The following is a 16570-nucleotide window of genomic DNA, read 5'->3' on the forward strand; positions in this document are numbered from 1 at the left end:
ATCCCAGAAAAAAATGAAAATTACCGCCAAAACCGGGAGAAAGCGAAGAGTGGCGGCAAAATTTTTCGACACGCATCAAATCAAACACAGAGACCAGTTCTCGCGTAAAAATTGAAGTAATACAATAACCGTATCAATAAGCGCAATAAGTGCGTTGCCAAATGAATATCCAGCCACTATGGACAAAGAGGACGAAAAACACACTTTTAGACAACACCGCAGACGTCTAAGTTTCGATGATGCTCAATTACTCATACCCGCATGCCCGAAGAAATCACCATGCAGAGGGAGGCACATACGTTAGGAATCAATGCTAAAGAAAAACGCTGTATGTGCAATCAAATGTTGTCGAATTTTCTCAAAATAAACATTGTTGCCACACAAAAATTATGAAGAGTTTTCAGAGAAATTTTCAGGCGCGCTAAATCGAGTTTCGCATTAAATTATTTGAAGGATACAAATATAAAATACACAAGCTCTCCAGAGATACATTTTAATGCAAAATTTGGCTGGCTGAGCTGAATAGAACATGGTAATTGATTAAAAAATCGAGCTATAAGCCAAAAATAGAATAAACGAGTAATATTTCAAACTGCAAAACTTACAAGAGACAAAGTTTGTTGGCGGCCGAAACGTTTGTTTTGTTTCTTGTAGGTAAGTTTTATATTATTTCTTATCTACATGTAGTTTGAATTATTACTTTTTCATTCAATTTTTGGCTTGTAGCTCGATTTTTTGATCAATTCCCATATTCTCTCCAGAGATTTTGCTTTTTCTTTGTTGAAAATTGACAGCGTCCGAATATTCTTGCGACGTTTTTGCTTAACGTGGCAGCATATTGGTCACTCGTAAGACACCCAGACCAGGAGCAGGAAGGAATAAAGTAATAATGGCTGTATAAGTATTGAGCAGTCCGTCTATTCATGCGCAAAGAATAAGTGGCCCGTGATCGACCAATTACCCACTCAAATCATAAACTCCAGACTGATTCACGCATTATGGCCGCCTCATTCATGTGTTTGCCCAGAGCACGATCGAAGAATCTTGTCAGGAGTTCACGTTATTATTTTATATTCATATCCGGAAACATATTGGACTACGCCGAGAAAAATTCTTGCTCCTGGATCTGGTATTGTTCCCACGGATTTGTATACTTAAAGTACTCTCGTCTATTTTTTTGAATAATTTAAGATTTTAACTAGCTAATCTACCAATCTTGCCTTTTTTATTGAAACTTATACTACTTCTAATTAAATAGATGGAAAATAGAAAAAAATGTTCAGAGAAAGAGAAGATTTAAAAAATCCAGGTCAAGTCGAGAGGTTAAAAGTTGTTGAAATTGTCATTTCGGGGAGACACTTCAAAGTCATGGTTAGAGGAGGTTTGACCCTCTTCCCCCAACACTGTTTTCTCCAATTTAAATTTATGTTAAACAATCGATTCCAAGTGAGGTAGCCTGTCTCACTAAATTCGATATTTTCAATAGATTTAAACGGAGTATTAACAGCGTTACCAACTTGCTGGAATCGCCACCGCCGACGTTACTATTTGCAGCACGATCTTTCGTGTGTTCATCTTTGCTCTTAACGAGGCTGCGCAAATTACGGAAGTATAAGCATGCATGCTTAGACATGAGCCGAGCATTTGAACGTGGAAACCATGAATTTCCGGACTATAGCATTAGCTGTGCGTAAATGCTTCAGCTTCCCAGAGAGGAAGCTGCAACGACGGGCTGGGACATAGTCACGCGGAAAACTATCGATTTCGGTTTGATTGCATTTTATGAAAGGCATGCCTCTTTGTACCATCCGGAAACTCGGATCTGACATACTCCCGCACAAGGGAAAACGTCGTATGAGCCTTCAAACGATGCTGAACTGCTCCCGATGATTCAAGAATTTCTGGGAAACTTGTGAATACTTACCTTCAAATCTTACAGTGACCTGAATCCGATATTTCATCTGGAGTATCTGAAAATTTCAAGGGAGAGGATTCATAACTTTCGTCACAGATGAGTTTTTCATCAAAGAAAATTTGGCAACTTTCGAATGTTCATACGGCGTTTTTCTTCCGGCCCGGCAGCATGACTCTCCGTGGCGTGGCGTGAATGAGCGAGAATCGATAATTCCCCATTTGTAGCTATGGTAAAAAATCGATTATTAAGGTGTCCGTTGCGAGCACCCTGTTTATCGATCTTTTTCCATAGGTTTAAATGGCAGATCGATCGATACATCGCAAAACACGCCACGCCACTGCACGGCTCTTGACAATCGGCGGCTGAGTCAAGGTGACGAAAAAAGAAAACGACGTACGGAGTCAATAAAAAATACGCGAAGCAATTATGCGCACAGCTAAATGGATCTGCACCGGACACACCTAGGTCTTAACTTGCAGAACGCAGCGACCCTCAAACTCCGATGAAATTTTTCACGGATGCGGAGTTGAAAGCGAGTCATCATCATTTTTGTTCGTCATTAATTATGGATAAGCGCTTTGAATATTCGAACTTTTAAGTCTTGGCAGAGCTATTTTTAGACATCAATACCGGATTGCAACCCAACGGTCGGGTCTTCACCAAGTTGGACAAGAGAGATTTAAATGAGAAGAGTAAATAAATGCTTCTGCGATTAGTGCGTCGTTGTCTTTATGCCTTCTTATCATTAAAAACTATCAATATTAGTCCAGTTTGAGCTTTGATTGGTTGAGTTGTGCGTTTTGCTGTCAATTAATGGGATCCACATCAATATCTCGGAAATATTTTTATAAAATCCAGGTATTGCTTTAAATTTTGGGGGGAAAATTGTGAGGAAAAGTAAAGCAATTCACTTTAGCTGTCTCTGAAAAAACTATTTCCCCCTAGAAACGAAAAATAATGAAAGCAAAACATGTCATCCGGATTGTCAAATTGGACAGTGCCTTTTATCACATGTAAACCCTGCGTGGCTTTAATGAAAAGTTCTCGGTAAGGATATCTCGAGCAAAGCTGACTTGAATGTGCTTCCTCACAATTTTACTCATGTTTTACTTATATTATATGTTTTACTGTATGTAAGGATAGAACCGGTATTTAAGCAGAACATGTCCGATTCATCGCTATTCATTTACCGCTTGCGAGTATCACGTTATATAACTCACGTGTGTCTGAGGAATGAGAGTAAGGTGACGAGGGTAGTGGTGCAAAAATGAACCCAGATTTATCACTCCTAACCTAGTCACGTAATTCTTGGCTCAAGGCCCGGAAGGATTCGATGGTGGTTCAATCACAAGGACTTGAACCACCGGAACTTTCTACTTCTTAAAATATCACCCTGTGTTCTTAATTCATGAGTGTGGGCAATTTGCATGACCAAAAAGATGTACCCTTTCCTTAGAAAAAAAAGATGTAAGTCACCAAGTAAATTGATATGCCTGATAAGGAGTGGATAAATTAAATTTTAAGGAATCAAGAAAACTGCCTTTCTCTCGGAAAGTAATTTTAATTATTCTTTTTCTTTTGTCAAATTGTCGTAGTCCCTTGCAAGGATCCGTGTTTTAAAGGTATGCCGTTGAATTTTACCGGAAATTTGTTACAATTGTCCTTTTTATGATACTATGTTATGGATCTTTATGCCTCCCTTAATCACTAAGTAAAACAAGTGGGGTCTCCTGAGGGAAGGAACCGTTTCAGGAACGTCGTTCCTAAATGCGACCCTGAGTAGTTCTTCGGTACTTTTCTTGGGTTGATCAAATTTATTTATTTTTTTGAATTGGCGGCGTTGCATGTTCACGTCAGATTTGAGAGGCGTCAGAGGAGTGATGCGCGGACTCAAATGACGGGAAAAATCTAATTTCTCGGCGCTAAGCCGCAGCAAATGACTTCACGCCGCGCCGCGGCGCGGACGCCCGGCACCTCGCCGTGGTTAGACGGCTGACGACGCGGATGGTGTTAGGCGTTAGGCGTTAGGGCTCTGGGGACCGGATCAGAGACGTCCTCCACCCCCTCCTCCCCCTCCCCTCATTCGCACCCTCCCGTCACGATCAGGTTTCCAGATCGTCTCGTCAACTTTCCGTGCTTTGCTGTGATTTACGAGTAGGAAAATTGCTGATTTTCAGCATGATTCGGCAACACTGCGCGACAACTTTCCTCCGCTCCTCACACTGCGTCTGCCCGCCTATCCAGATCCATCTGCCTCGAATTAAAATATAAACAAATGTCATTCAAATTCGGCTTCTTGATTTTTTTTATCTCAAATGTTGTCAGGTTTGGTCCACTTGGGCATTTTCCACGAAATCTCATCATAAGTGCAAGACCGGTACACCCTGCAGAGTACTTGTATATGGAAGAGTATTGCCATGTCCGTGCCGATTCTGATTGGTTCATCAATTTTATGCTCCCCATGGAACTCTTTATTGGCCCAATGTAAAGAGAGTCGATCAAGAGGAATTCGTATTATCGGGTACAAAATGGATTATAATCACACTAAAAGTGTAATTTTCGGCAGAAATATCAATCAAAGTTTGGTCAGAACTCAATTATTCAGACATTGAAAATAAGAAAATACAAAAATCTCTGTCACATCCAGAGCTCTGTCACCATCTTGTTTGTCAATGGGTAAAAACTAGGAGAGAAAGTGATACCATCAACCATGAAAGCTTAAAACTTGCCGACCAGTGGGAGAGCGGCACACTTTTTCTGTAGTAAAAGGATTGAGATGGCAATACTCTCCCATACATATGTGCTCTTGGTACATCAGGAAGGTGCGTACCAGTACCTTGGTACTCTAAAACTAAAATTGTAAATACAGATTGCACGGACGCTGTTATAGTAGTGACATCAACACGGTCGTTCAGAAAAATGACCTCTTTTCGCAATAAAGGCCTCCAAAATATCAAATACGTACGACCATGCTGACCAACATTCGCTTTTTAAAGCATAAGTAGCAGAAGACAGGGATAGTAAAAGAGAAAAGACTTGGTGATCGCATTAGTTTCCCTTCAGTCTTCAGTGTATGCAACACGAGCGCCTAGGTGGGCGAATAGTGGTATCACCTAAAATAAGTTACCACTCCGCAGAAGACATCTCGAAAACATCATTTTTCGAATAAGGAGAGGTAACTTGAACTCATTTTTAGTTTCCCTTCATTTTCGAGCGTAGGCAACACGAGCCCCTTGGTGATCAAATGGTCGTATCACTTTAAAGAAGTCATCATCACTCAGGGCACGTCTCAGAATATCCGAAAAAAATTCTCATTTTTAAGGCATAATAATTGAAAGCCATTGAGATTTTTTTTTATGTATATTCTTAGAGGTGCTTGCAAACTTCTTAGAAGTTTTTGAAAGATAATTGAATTCTTTTGATTGCACCGACTATAACTGCTTGAAAATCTCATTTGGGCGTATTCTTAGTTTTCGTTTTAAAAATCAGTCTTGAGCCCTGTTCTTCTAAGTGAAATTTCCTAGCTTTTCGCGAGGGTATCTTGTTATAATCTCGAACAATTTACTGCGAACAGTTTAATCGCAGGGAGTGTGATTGAAAATGTATACAAAACTTTTCTTGGATGTTACCGATGGCATTTCTCATGCTATGCATCATACGGTTGGGAACAATCTTCGGGCAGTATTATAAGGGATGGTGCAACTTGGCGACGCCGATTATCATCAACTTCTAATTTTTCCAGCATTAACATGACAAATCTATCACATAGCCTCATGGTTTTCTCATCATTCTGGTGAAAGTTATAAGTACTTTAAAATAAGTAGAAAGGGCTTACGCAGCGCAGTGGAAGCCAATCATGGCCGGATTTACTTACTTGCCGCCCATGGGCCACCTGTATTTTGCCGCCCCCTTCTCATTCGTTTTGAAACATCAATAAAAACCATCAAGTGAACTTGCCGGAGGGGGAGAGGCGTATAAGACGCGTTTACTCGTGTTGGTCAAATTTTTTGCAAAAGCCCTGTCAACACTACTAGCAAAAGTTCACGGAACTTGGCGCGAAAGTTAAGTTCCGTAAACCTATCTCTGTATGAACAAGGCCCTCCATTTATAAATAATGAACCAAAAAATTACGAAAGAACAAACATAAATGTGGTTTAGTAATTGTAACTTCCGCCGCTGCGCCGCGCTGACCGCTCTGTCTTTGGCGCGATGCGTGAAGTATTCCTACAGTCTTACATGCGGTGTGCGTTTCGGGCCGACCGCTGCTGCACGCACTGTGTTTGACGCAATGCGTGAAGTATTCATGCAGTCTTGTAGGCGCTAATATGTGTTACATGCCGACCGCCGCTATTTCATTTCACGTTCTCGTCATCATTGCTCTCTGCGCCGCGCCGTTCCAGGCCAAATTCCGTGTTCGGTTTCTCTCTTAGTCTTAACTCGACTAATTAAAGGTGCTGTCTATTGTATTACAGAAGGACGACACAATTAGAGATATACTCTCAGGAAATGAGAGATTTTGTCACCTTTTCTCGTTCGTATTTTTTTCTTCTGAATTCGATTTTTCTTAATGGCTATTTTTAAAAAAAAATTGCAAAATTTGCCGCCCCCTAAATTTGCCGCCATGGGCCGCGGCCCATGTGGCCACCCCCTTAATCCGGCCCTGAAGCCAATAAGTGTAATTTCAGCTCAAAAGAATATGATTTCGAACTGAAACATGAGCAGTAATATCTATAGAATTCGTAGGTGTGGGTAAGGAGGGGGGAGAGAGAGAACGGGGAGTTTTACCTTTCGGTTCTACATTTTAAGGGTCTTCTTATCATATGACGAATTTATTGGATTGAAAAATCAATTTTAATGCGCTTCCTTTGCAAGCACGAGTGAACTTGATCGTATAGTTATCATTGCGGGGTGGGTCTGAATTGATAATTGATCGTATAATTGGACGAAAATTTCTAGCAACGTTTACAAAAGTCTTAAACACAGGAACCAATCAGAAATGGATTCGCATCGTCTTTTCTGTCAATATAATGGGACTCTAGGACTTATTACTGCTGTTTTTTTCTGAGATGACGTCATTTTTTGCGCATGTACTGCTTCCTCATCCTCATTATTCTCGGTTTTTTTTTTCAAAATTGAGACGAATTTAGCTGTTACAAGTCGTGTGCTAGGAAAACTCGATTTCGAAAATTTGGGTGTTGCTACTCTCCCCGCGGGGCAACACGGGGGCGCACCGGTGGAAAGCGTGTTGTGACATCACCAACTGCAGCAGCGTGCAGCGGAGCACACTGCACGAGTCGGTGGGAAGCAGAGCACGATCAGATCCGATCGGTGGACAGCTTTCCGCTCCAGTTGCCGGAGTGCCGCGCCGCGCGCGCGCCGTGCTGATCACGGGGCAGCCTTTTTTCACGCGAACCCTCCACGACCAGCGATCGCGCCATCAGCGCCGCCGCGTTCCGCCTTCCCTTCAGAATCCGGGGAAATAAGCCGCACCATCCGGAAATTTGAGCTCTTCCTCAAGACTGGCCTTGGAGCCGATCTCTCACCGCGCGCCACCATTACCCGCCGTTCACGTTCCAACCCACTCGCATGTTGTAATGTTACGCAAGTCCATGCACGGAGGAAAAACTTCGTGCATGGGACCCGAAGTTGAGGTCATGTGGATCTCTGAAGTTTTCGGATCACAAATCCGAAAACTTGAGGCCCAGCTGCCGAAGTTCGGGTCAGACATCTGAATTACATCAGTATGTACCGGAGTACTTCATATGCGTGACCCGAACCCTTCAGCATACCGAAGTACTTCAGAACTCCGACCGAACTTTGGCAGCTCGACCTCAAGTTTTCGGATGCGTGATCAGAAAACTTCAGAGATTCATATGACCTCAACTTCGGGTCCCATGCACGAAGTTTTTCTCGCCGTGTGGACCACCAGGCAGTCCAGGATCTAAGATGAAATTTCAGCAAATTTCGATTAATTTTTACCTTTCGGCAAGTCATAATGAAGCTCTTGCATGTATCAGGAATTTAAGATTCAAGCCCTGAAGCCTTTGTAAATTTTCCCCAGAAACACGACTGTGCCAAACGGAAAAAAAAACTTCGTGCATGGGACCCGAAGTTGAGGTCATATGGATCTCTGAAGTTTTCTGATCACGCATCCGAAAACTTGAGATCGAGCTGCTGAAGTTCGGGTCAGACATCGAGGCACTTGGGTATGTACCGGAGTACTTCAGATGTATGACCCGAACCCTTCGGTATACATCGAAGTACTTCAGATGTTTGACCCGAACTTCGACAGCTCGACCTCAAGTTTTTAGATACGTGATCCGTAAATTTCAGAGATCCATATGACCTCAACTTCGAGTCCCACGCACGAAGTTTTTTTCTCCGTGAACTGGTTAACTTTGAAACGAACTCCAAAACTTCAAAATAGCTCTCAAAGTTGAAGACGTAATGGAGGGTACACCCCACGCACCCACGATATCCTGCAGGCTTATTGTTGAAATTGATAGACAAAGCTATAGACAAGAAGGACGAAAGGGCTATTGAGAAATCCTATCGGTGGAAGCGGGTGGTTGTAATGGACGAAGAAGGTAGATAATAGACTAATGAACGGCAACCCACGATGTGAAAGACCCTATAATTAGTCCATCATTTTCTCCTTACTCATTATGAACTAGAGTACCTATATTGAGAGAGTATGGCCACTGGGCCCCATGGAGAGGCCTAGGACCCAAAAATGGCGGTGCTTTGTTTTGGTTTTTGTGGATGGGAGGGGGGTCATTGCCAACTTTTGACGGTTATTACCAACCGCACTTGCTGCCAACCTTACTACATCTAAGATAATTTTTCTCAAAAATTGCACACGATTAGCCTTAAAAATATGTAAAGATGTCGCAATGGTGCATTTGAGTAAATTTCTCGTTACGATAAGCAAAGAAAACTACATTTTGAGTCATTTTGCATTACATTACTTTATGGCGTCCGCCATTTTTGGGTCCTAAAGGCTCCATTTAGCCTAAGATGGCTGAGCCAATCAGAGGTGGTAACTTCAGTGGCCATACTCTCTCAATATAGGTACTCTAATATGAACCATCCATTTCAACCAATAGGATCACTCCGTACTCCGTACGGAGTTTGATTCAGCAGGCCAATTTCCTAAAGCCCGTGTCATCGTCAGACCTGAAGTAACTGTGAAAAAAGCTTGGTATTAACGAGTGATACTTTAAATTTTCAACGAATTTAAGGTCGCATTCAACAGTCCTCATTAGCACCTTCACTCATATTGGTCCATTATCAAACATTCCAAGACAAGAGGTCAACCCTCACCTCGGCAGTCAAGCTGTTCTAATCATATCCTGCCACTTAGCGGTTTTTGTTTTTTCCCTTCCTTCCGCGATGCTCCGTTCTATTCCTGGTCGATAAAAAAAACAGACGATTGGACTCACAGTGGAAAAGGATAGAAAGCGCGAACAAAGAGACCGAGGAAAGAGTGATCACAATAACTGCCGAAAACAAGTTTAATGAAACTCGCTACTTATTGATCAAGGTCGGATCTGTTTTTGCTCGCCACGAAACAGCATGTGCATTATATAATTCGCTTCACAAGCCTGGGAAGCGGGCACCTAACCCGCGGGGCGTTTCTTGTCGACGCCTCCATTGCATTTCGTTCACCTGGTTTTATCTTCACACTTCACTTTTTTTTAATTTTTTATTTTCGATATCATTGGACCAAACCTAAATATTCGCTGACATGCTGCGACAACACAGTGGCCGAGTTAATTTTAAATATTCAATTCAGATTCGAATCAGGACCGCTGCCTTTCCGGTTTCAATATTCGAATACAGAAGTCTTGACTCTACGCAGAAAGCGGCCTTGGCCTATACATACACTGCTAAGAATTTCGAAGTAAAAACCGGAGTGCATTTAATCCTCGAGCCTATTTCGCTTTAAAAAAACTCGGGTGATTCGAACGAGAGGTGAAATTCGTTACGTAAGAGCGAAGCCAACTCCGCAAGAAGAGTCGATGCCTCTCTGTAAGAGGAGTTTTTACTCTACAAAGAGAGTATATTCCGATCTGTGCCCATATTACTCCAGTTTTTCACGCTGAAAAAAGTTACGGGCTGTATGAACATACCACCTATTCCGGACTCAGAAGTTGAAAGTTCCGGGTGCTGGAGCGGTGGCCTCGACTGCTCCGTGTTGGATTTAAACTCACTAGAATAGAACTGAAAAAATTATTAAAAACTCCCTATTGAGCTGCAAACTTTGAGCTGGCATCTCTGTCTTTGGATTGACATTATTTTCCTAAATATTCGTAGGACACTCATCCGAGAAGACACACCAATATCTCGATTGAAGGGCTCCTAGGACAAGGCGCATAAGTGCAGTTTTCGGAAAAATTGAGATATTCATTATCTCGAGTAAAAGTACTTAATCTGTATGCATATTTTGTGAAAAATTAGCTCCAAAATTCCAGTTTTTAAGCATCAAATAATCAGTTTGAACTTTTTTTCTAGGATCCATGCAATGTCAAAACTTCAAACACGTATTTCTCGAAGTAGCTGAAACTGAATTTATGCGCCTTGTCCTCCAAGCCCCTCAACTACAAGATTTTCGGCGCCGGAGGCCCAGCGAGCTGATTATTGAAATTGATAGACAAAGTTATAGACAAAGAAGACATAAGGAGTAAAGAGCGATCCGATTGTTTGAAATGGGTGGTTTTTATAGACTGATGGGGTAAATGATGGACTAACTATCGGGTCTCTCGTGGGTTGCCGTTAGTTAGTCTATTACCTACGTCCTTCGTCTATTGCAACCACCCGCCTCCACCAATAGGATCCCTCCATATCCTTTTTGTCTTCTTTGTCTATTGCTATGTCCATCAATTTCAATAATCAGCTCGCTGCATTTCCTCTGGAGGCTCACATAAGTTTCTGAGAGAAGTGCGGGCGAGGAATCCAACCAGACTATGCGAAATAGGAAGGCACAAAAGAACTTGCATACAGGTGCAAGGCCATTGGCGTAAACTGGTGCATCACGTTGCCAGAAGTGTCAAGAAAGTCCATCTCGGTCGTTCGGAGACTCTTTTCCAGAGAAATCCCAAGCACCTGGCAACGTTGCAGAGGATCCGATCGGAAATTAATTACGCGGTCGATGAAATGAATGCGGCTTCGCCAGAGTGGCATAATCATGACTCACGATTTATAACTCATTTTTTCTGGTCCATTAGCCGGCTAAAGGTGCTGAACGGTGTTCTTCGAGGATTATCATTTTGCGCGATTACATGCTCGCGCCGCGGTCCGGTGGGTGCCGTCGCTGTCCCTGGACCAGGGGTTCCTCTTCGAGTCCCGGAACCTTGCGTAATCGGAAGGAGGAATTTTGCCTTGAGGCTCGTCTGCAATTCAGCGCTGTGGCCCGCGAAATATTTTCGTCAAGCTAGAGCTTCCAAGGAAGACAGCGACGTAATCGTTGAAAAACGTTTGTATTTCAAAAGGATGTACTATTGTACTCCCGTTTGTTTATCGAAAAGAGTTTAGCCCGATAGCGGTTTTTTATTCAAGAGAAAAACATTGTTTACTTGAAGATAGAGAGTTTTTCATTTATTTATTCATTTAGGGAGTCAAACGAGACATTTTTCAAACAGAAGTTTTGTTACTGACGATCAATTTACTATTAACTGAGGGAATGTTTGTTCGTTTCTTGGGATCGAACGTCTTTTTGTCAGTTCGGTTCAATCGTAAAAATCGATCTTACGAACCGAGCGTGCGATCTCACATGTCTACCGACATGGAACTTCAAACGTTTGAGTCATACAAACGAATTTTTTTAGTGTGGCATCTTCCAGGCGTGAGAAGAGCGTCAAATGATCATTAGACAGCTGATAGACATTAGGAGGATTTTAGATGGCATGGTCTGATATCAGGCTGACTGAAGACCAGCTCTATATTCAAATATTTTTAAATTATAAATTGAGATGGGGTCTCTGGAAGAAACTTGAAGCAAGCTCAGGATAAGCTATTGATACAAGGATCGAGGAATTTTTGAAAGTAGGGCGTTTGCGAAGGATTTTTCCTTACATTCTACTTTTTCCTACACGAAACTGATCGTACACAGTAAAAAAAGTACCCAAAATTGTGTGTTAATACAAAAAGTAGGGTACAAAGGGACCTAAACGCTCATTACATTAATCTAGAATTTCTTTGGGGGTACATTGACCGCTTCTTTCACTTGAAAATCAACCTCGTTAAAATTCAGGGACGGGCATCTAGGATCGAACTTCGTATTATATATTATCATATTCTGCCGTGATTAGGGCCGGATTTACCTACTTGCTGCCCATGGGCCGCCTGTTTGCCGCCCCCTCCTTATTCGTTTTGAAACATCAATAAAAACCATCAAGTGAACGTGCCGAAGGGGGAGGGGTGCATAACACGCGTTTACTCGTGTTGGACACATTTTTTGCGAAAGCCCTGTCAACACTACTAGCAAAAATTCTCGGAACTTTGCGCAAAAGTTAAGTTCCGTAACCCTATCTCTGTGTGAACAAGGCCTTCCATTTGTAAGAAATGAACGTAAAAATTATGCAAGAACAAACATAAATGTGGTTTAATAATTTTACCTTCTGCCGCGCCGCCGCAAACGCACCGTGTTTGACGCAATGCGTGAAGTATTCATAAAGTCTTGTAGGCGCTATGCGTTTCACGTCGACTGCTGAGTGCTGCTGCCCGCACTATGTTTGACGCAATGCGTGAAGTATTCATGCAGTCTTGTAGGTGCTAATATGTGTTACACGCCGACCGCCGCGCTGAGGGCTTCTCCTTTTCATCTCAAGTCTTCGTCATCATTGCTCTCTGCGCCGCGCCGCTCCATGCCAAATCGCGTGTTTGGTTTCTCTCTTAACTCGACAAATTAAAGGTGCTGTATCTTGTGTCACCGAAAGACGACAAAATTAGAAATTACTATACCTCAGGAAATGAGAGATTTTGTCGCCTTTTTTCGTTTGTAATTTTTTTTCTGAATCCGATTTTTTTTTATACCTACATTTAAAAGAAATTGCAAAATTTGCCGTCCCTAAATTTGTCGCCATGGGCCGCGGCCCATGTGGCCACCCCCTGAAATCGGCCCGGCCGTGATAAGGAAAAACGACGTATAAGCCTTCAGGCGTTGCCAAATTTCTTTAGGCAAATCGCGAATTTCCAGGAAACTTGGTGCATATTTTTCCTCCAAGTTCTCAGATAATTTTGGATGTAATTTGATCTAAAGTGTCTGAAAATTTCAAGGAAATATATTCATAACTTTTCTCAAAAAGAAACATTTAATCGGAGACAATTTGGCAACTCTCGCCTGTTCGTACGGCGTTCTTCCTTTGCACGGCAGTATTGGTGACAGTTCAATGCGCTAGCTACTCGAAAGTTGCAAGTTCTTAGTGACATCTAAAGAAAAAATAGTGCAATAGTCTAGTAGGATACTTTCTTCATCTCCAGATGTCTCAGAGTACAGCCTGCGGTCTTGTTCGATTTCACCGAAAATTCTCCCGATCAACCAAGTCCATTTGGTTGATCTGACCAGAAGAAATTAACCCGAAGTAACCACATGTACAGAAATTCTTGACTGCGTGTACCATCGGTGAGCGCCGATGAACGTCAAGCCAAATTATAGAGCAGAACGAGCCAGCGTAAATTAGGTGGGGTGAAGATGCAGAATCCTTGATTTTTAAAAACAGGGGGCGGGCAACGAAGGGGTGAAAAATAATAGCCCCACTGAGAGAGTACGAAGGGTGAATCGAGAGGCTACCGCAACACACATTCACTTCTTGCAATTTTAAATCGCGCCTCGGATCGGTGAGGGCCATTTACCGTGCCGCGGAAAAAGCTTCGAAACGCGGGCATGTTCTCCGTGGATTAAAAATGCAAATAAATCGGCCCGAGTTGCGGGCCATCAACGTTAATCAGATGGTCAAGCACTCGATTAAGTGCGTCCGTATTCTTTTCGCCGGCGCGTAATTTGTTCTGCCGGCCAAAGGAACGACGCCCAAGGGTCGCGTTAACCCCCCCCCCCCCCCCCTCATCGCTACGAAGTTGCGTAGCCAGCTGCTCAATTCGCCGGATTTTTGACGCTTGCAAGAATACCGATGAAGGCACGCTGCGCGTCATGACGCCGATGCGATGCCTTCTTGGTTAAAGTGCACAGAAAAATAGTGTACAATACCTGCGTAAAATGGACTTAAAACTATGCTAGAAATTACCATATAAATGGTGTTTTATATTCATTCTTAAATAATTCTGAAATAGTCTGAAATTCTGAAATACTCCGTCCAGTCTTAAACAGCGATAGTGGTAAGTTAACTACTGTGTTCTTACCACTGCGTTGGTAATTTTGCTACTACGATAGTAAATTGATTTTTTAACCCTCAACATCTTGACGTGCTATATAGACGGCACATTTTCTGACCTCCAATAAATTTTATGGGATCTTGGGTCATTTGACCCCTCAAAATTCTAGCTTGCCGGATAACGTTCATTTCTAAGCCAGAATGACCTAAAACTTCTTCTAATTTATTTTCATGATACTACTCCTAGGAGGCTTTAGTGACTTCAAAAAGTTAGAAAATTTTAAAAATTTCGGAAAAAAAAAATTTAGGATGTTAAGGGTTGATGATAAAAGCACTACTTATCGATGGTTATTGAGCACTCGCTTGAAACATCACTGTCATAGTAATTTTAACTATAGTTTCTTTTCAGTGTATAACAAGAGTTTTGCCATGTCTACACAGCTCTAAGGTGAACTAATTTTAGGGCTTTCAGATGGTTCACATGAGTTTAGTGTTAATTAATCCAACCAAGAGGAATTTGTATTTTCTAAAGAGAAAGTAATGATACTTATAGAAACAGTTTAATTATTGGCAAAAATATCAATGAAAGTTTGTTTCTTAGATCTCATGTTTTCAGAGCTAAAAATTAGAAATGTCTCCTCACTTTTCATCTTCTATCTGGGTTGGAGGATAGACAGCAGATCAGAGGCTGCGCGAGGTATAAATATCTACTTGTGAGTGCAGTTGATCCAGGTTGGAAGGCACCCTAGCAAGGAAGGCAATAGCGATGTTAAATGGAATCCTCTGGAATCAGCGATTTCGAAAGGTAATAAGAGGAGAATTTACAACGCTGTAGTTAAAAGTATTTTAACGTACGGATGTGAAGTTTGGCGGCTGAAGAAACGGACTCAGGATATGCTAAGAGCAACGGAGATTAATTTCTGGAGGAGGTCGGCAGGAATTTCTAGGAGAGATCGGGTCCGTAATGATAGAGTGCGTCAGATCATAGAAGTCGAAAATGACATCGTATTCGACGTCATGACCAAACTGTTTGTCTGTACGATCATGTTAACAGAGTGACCGAGGAGAGGTTGACAAAGAAATGCTTGGTTATGTGTGCCTGGAAGGAAACGAAGGGGACGCTTAGTGGAAGGGTGGCGACAGGGGGTTTTAAATGAAATGCGGGAGTGCCAACCCCCTGACAGGTTGTGGAGGACCGGGTACCGTGGCGGTTAGGTGTCGCAGAGCGCCAGAGAGCGCTGTGAAAGCGACTCTTATATGTGTATTTCACTGTCACTCCTTTGTATTCACTGTATCATATTGTCAGCTCACGTTCGGTCTCCAAGGCTATGTAAGCGCTTAAAACTTGCAAACCAATCGGAAAATGGCACAGTTATTCTAAAATTCATATGCTCAAAGGATTCAGAAGGCAATACTGTCTCTATTAACGCAATAATTATTACCAATCGCAAGAATTGCGATAAGGGCAAAAATAGCGATTTATTGCAGTCCCTCTTTTGGTATAACCTCTTTTGCTCCCTCTCCGCACAAAGTTTTAGTTCAATTTTATTAGCATTGAATTTGAGAGTGAAAAAGGTCTAAAGTCATTTTTACATATTTTCTGTGAGAACTGCACGGCAAAGTCACCGATTCAAATGATCAAATGTAGTTGCACGGTGATCTGATTTATAAAAATTGTGGAGTGATTTTTCTCAAATGAAGGAAATAATACCAAAGAAGATCGTCAAAAAGTTTTGTATGTTAGATAAGTTGATGGGTGCAACACAGTAGTGTGCCTGTGCAAAGAAGTTTTGAGATCCATTAGAATTTCTTAACTTTTATACGAATAGGATATTATTCTTGAATATTTCTGTCTCTGAAAAAAATGCAGCGCATGTGACTTGTCACCAATTAAATTTTTCGGATGCGGTAAGGTACTGATGCATGCATCAAGCAAGGACTCTCGTATTATCTCTATCTTCTTTTTTCATGGGCTTGGAAATCGGCAAAGGTTAGAATGTGAGTGTGGTTTTACAGATCCGCAGCGAACAATGCAAAAAAATTTCAAATCCCCTTCAAAAACAAACGATACGACAAGCATAACTCTTCAGCGCGTTGCCAGCCGCAATTGACGACTACGAACACACGCTTACGAGCACGACCTGCGGCGCGACTTTCAACTCTACTTGAATTGGATGCTATAGTGGGAAAAAAGAGTATATTTATTCCGAAAATCCATAGCAGATAGACTTATAGACTGGACTATATACAAAATAGCTAATACTGTACTAATAACTAACTAATAACTAATAGCTGCAGCCGAGATTTGCAGTCCCGGCAGACGAAA

The 16570-nt window shown here is 42.0% G+C and overlaps 1 protein-coding gene across 1 annotated transcript in view; it reads right to left on the reverse strand.

The window, feature by feature from the left end:
- The window catches only part of LOC140224009 (uncharacterized), a 60618-nt gene that overhangs the window by 43683 nt on the left and 365 nt on the right, over positions 1-16570 (reverse strand). The window lies entirely within an intron of this gene.

This window comes from Bemisia tabaci, chromosome 1 (assembly GCF_918797505.1).
Source record: "Bemisia tabaci chromosome 1, PGI_BMITA_v3".
Classification (NCBI taxonomy): Eukaryota; Metazoa; Arthropoda; class Insecta; order Hemiptera; family Aleyrodidae; genus Bemisia; species Bemisia tabaci.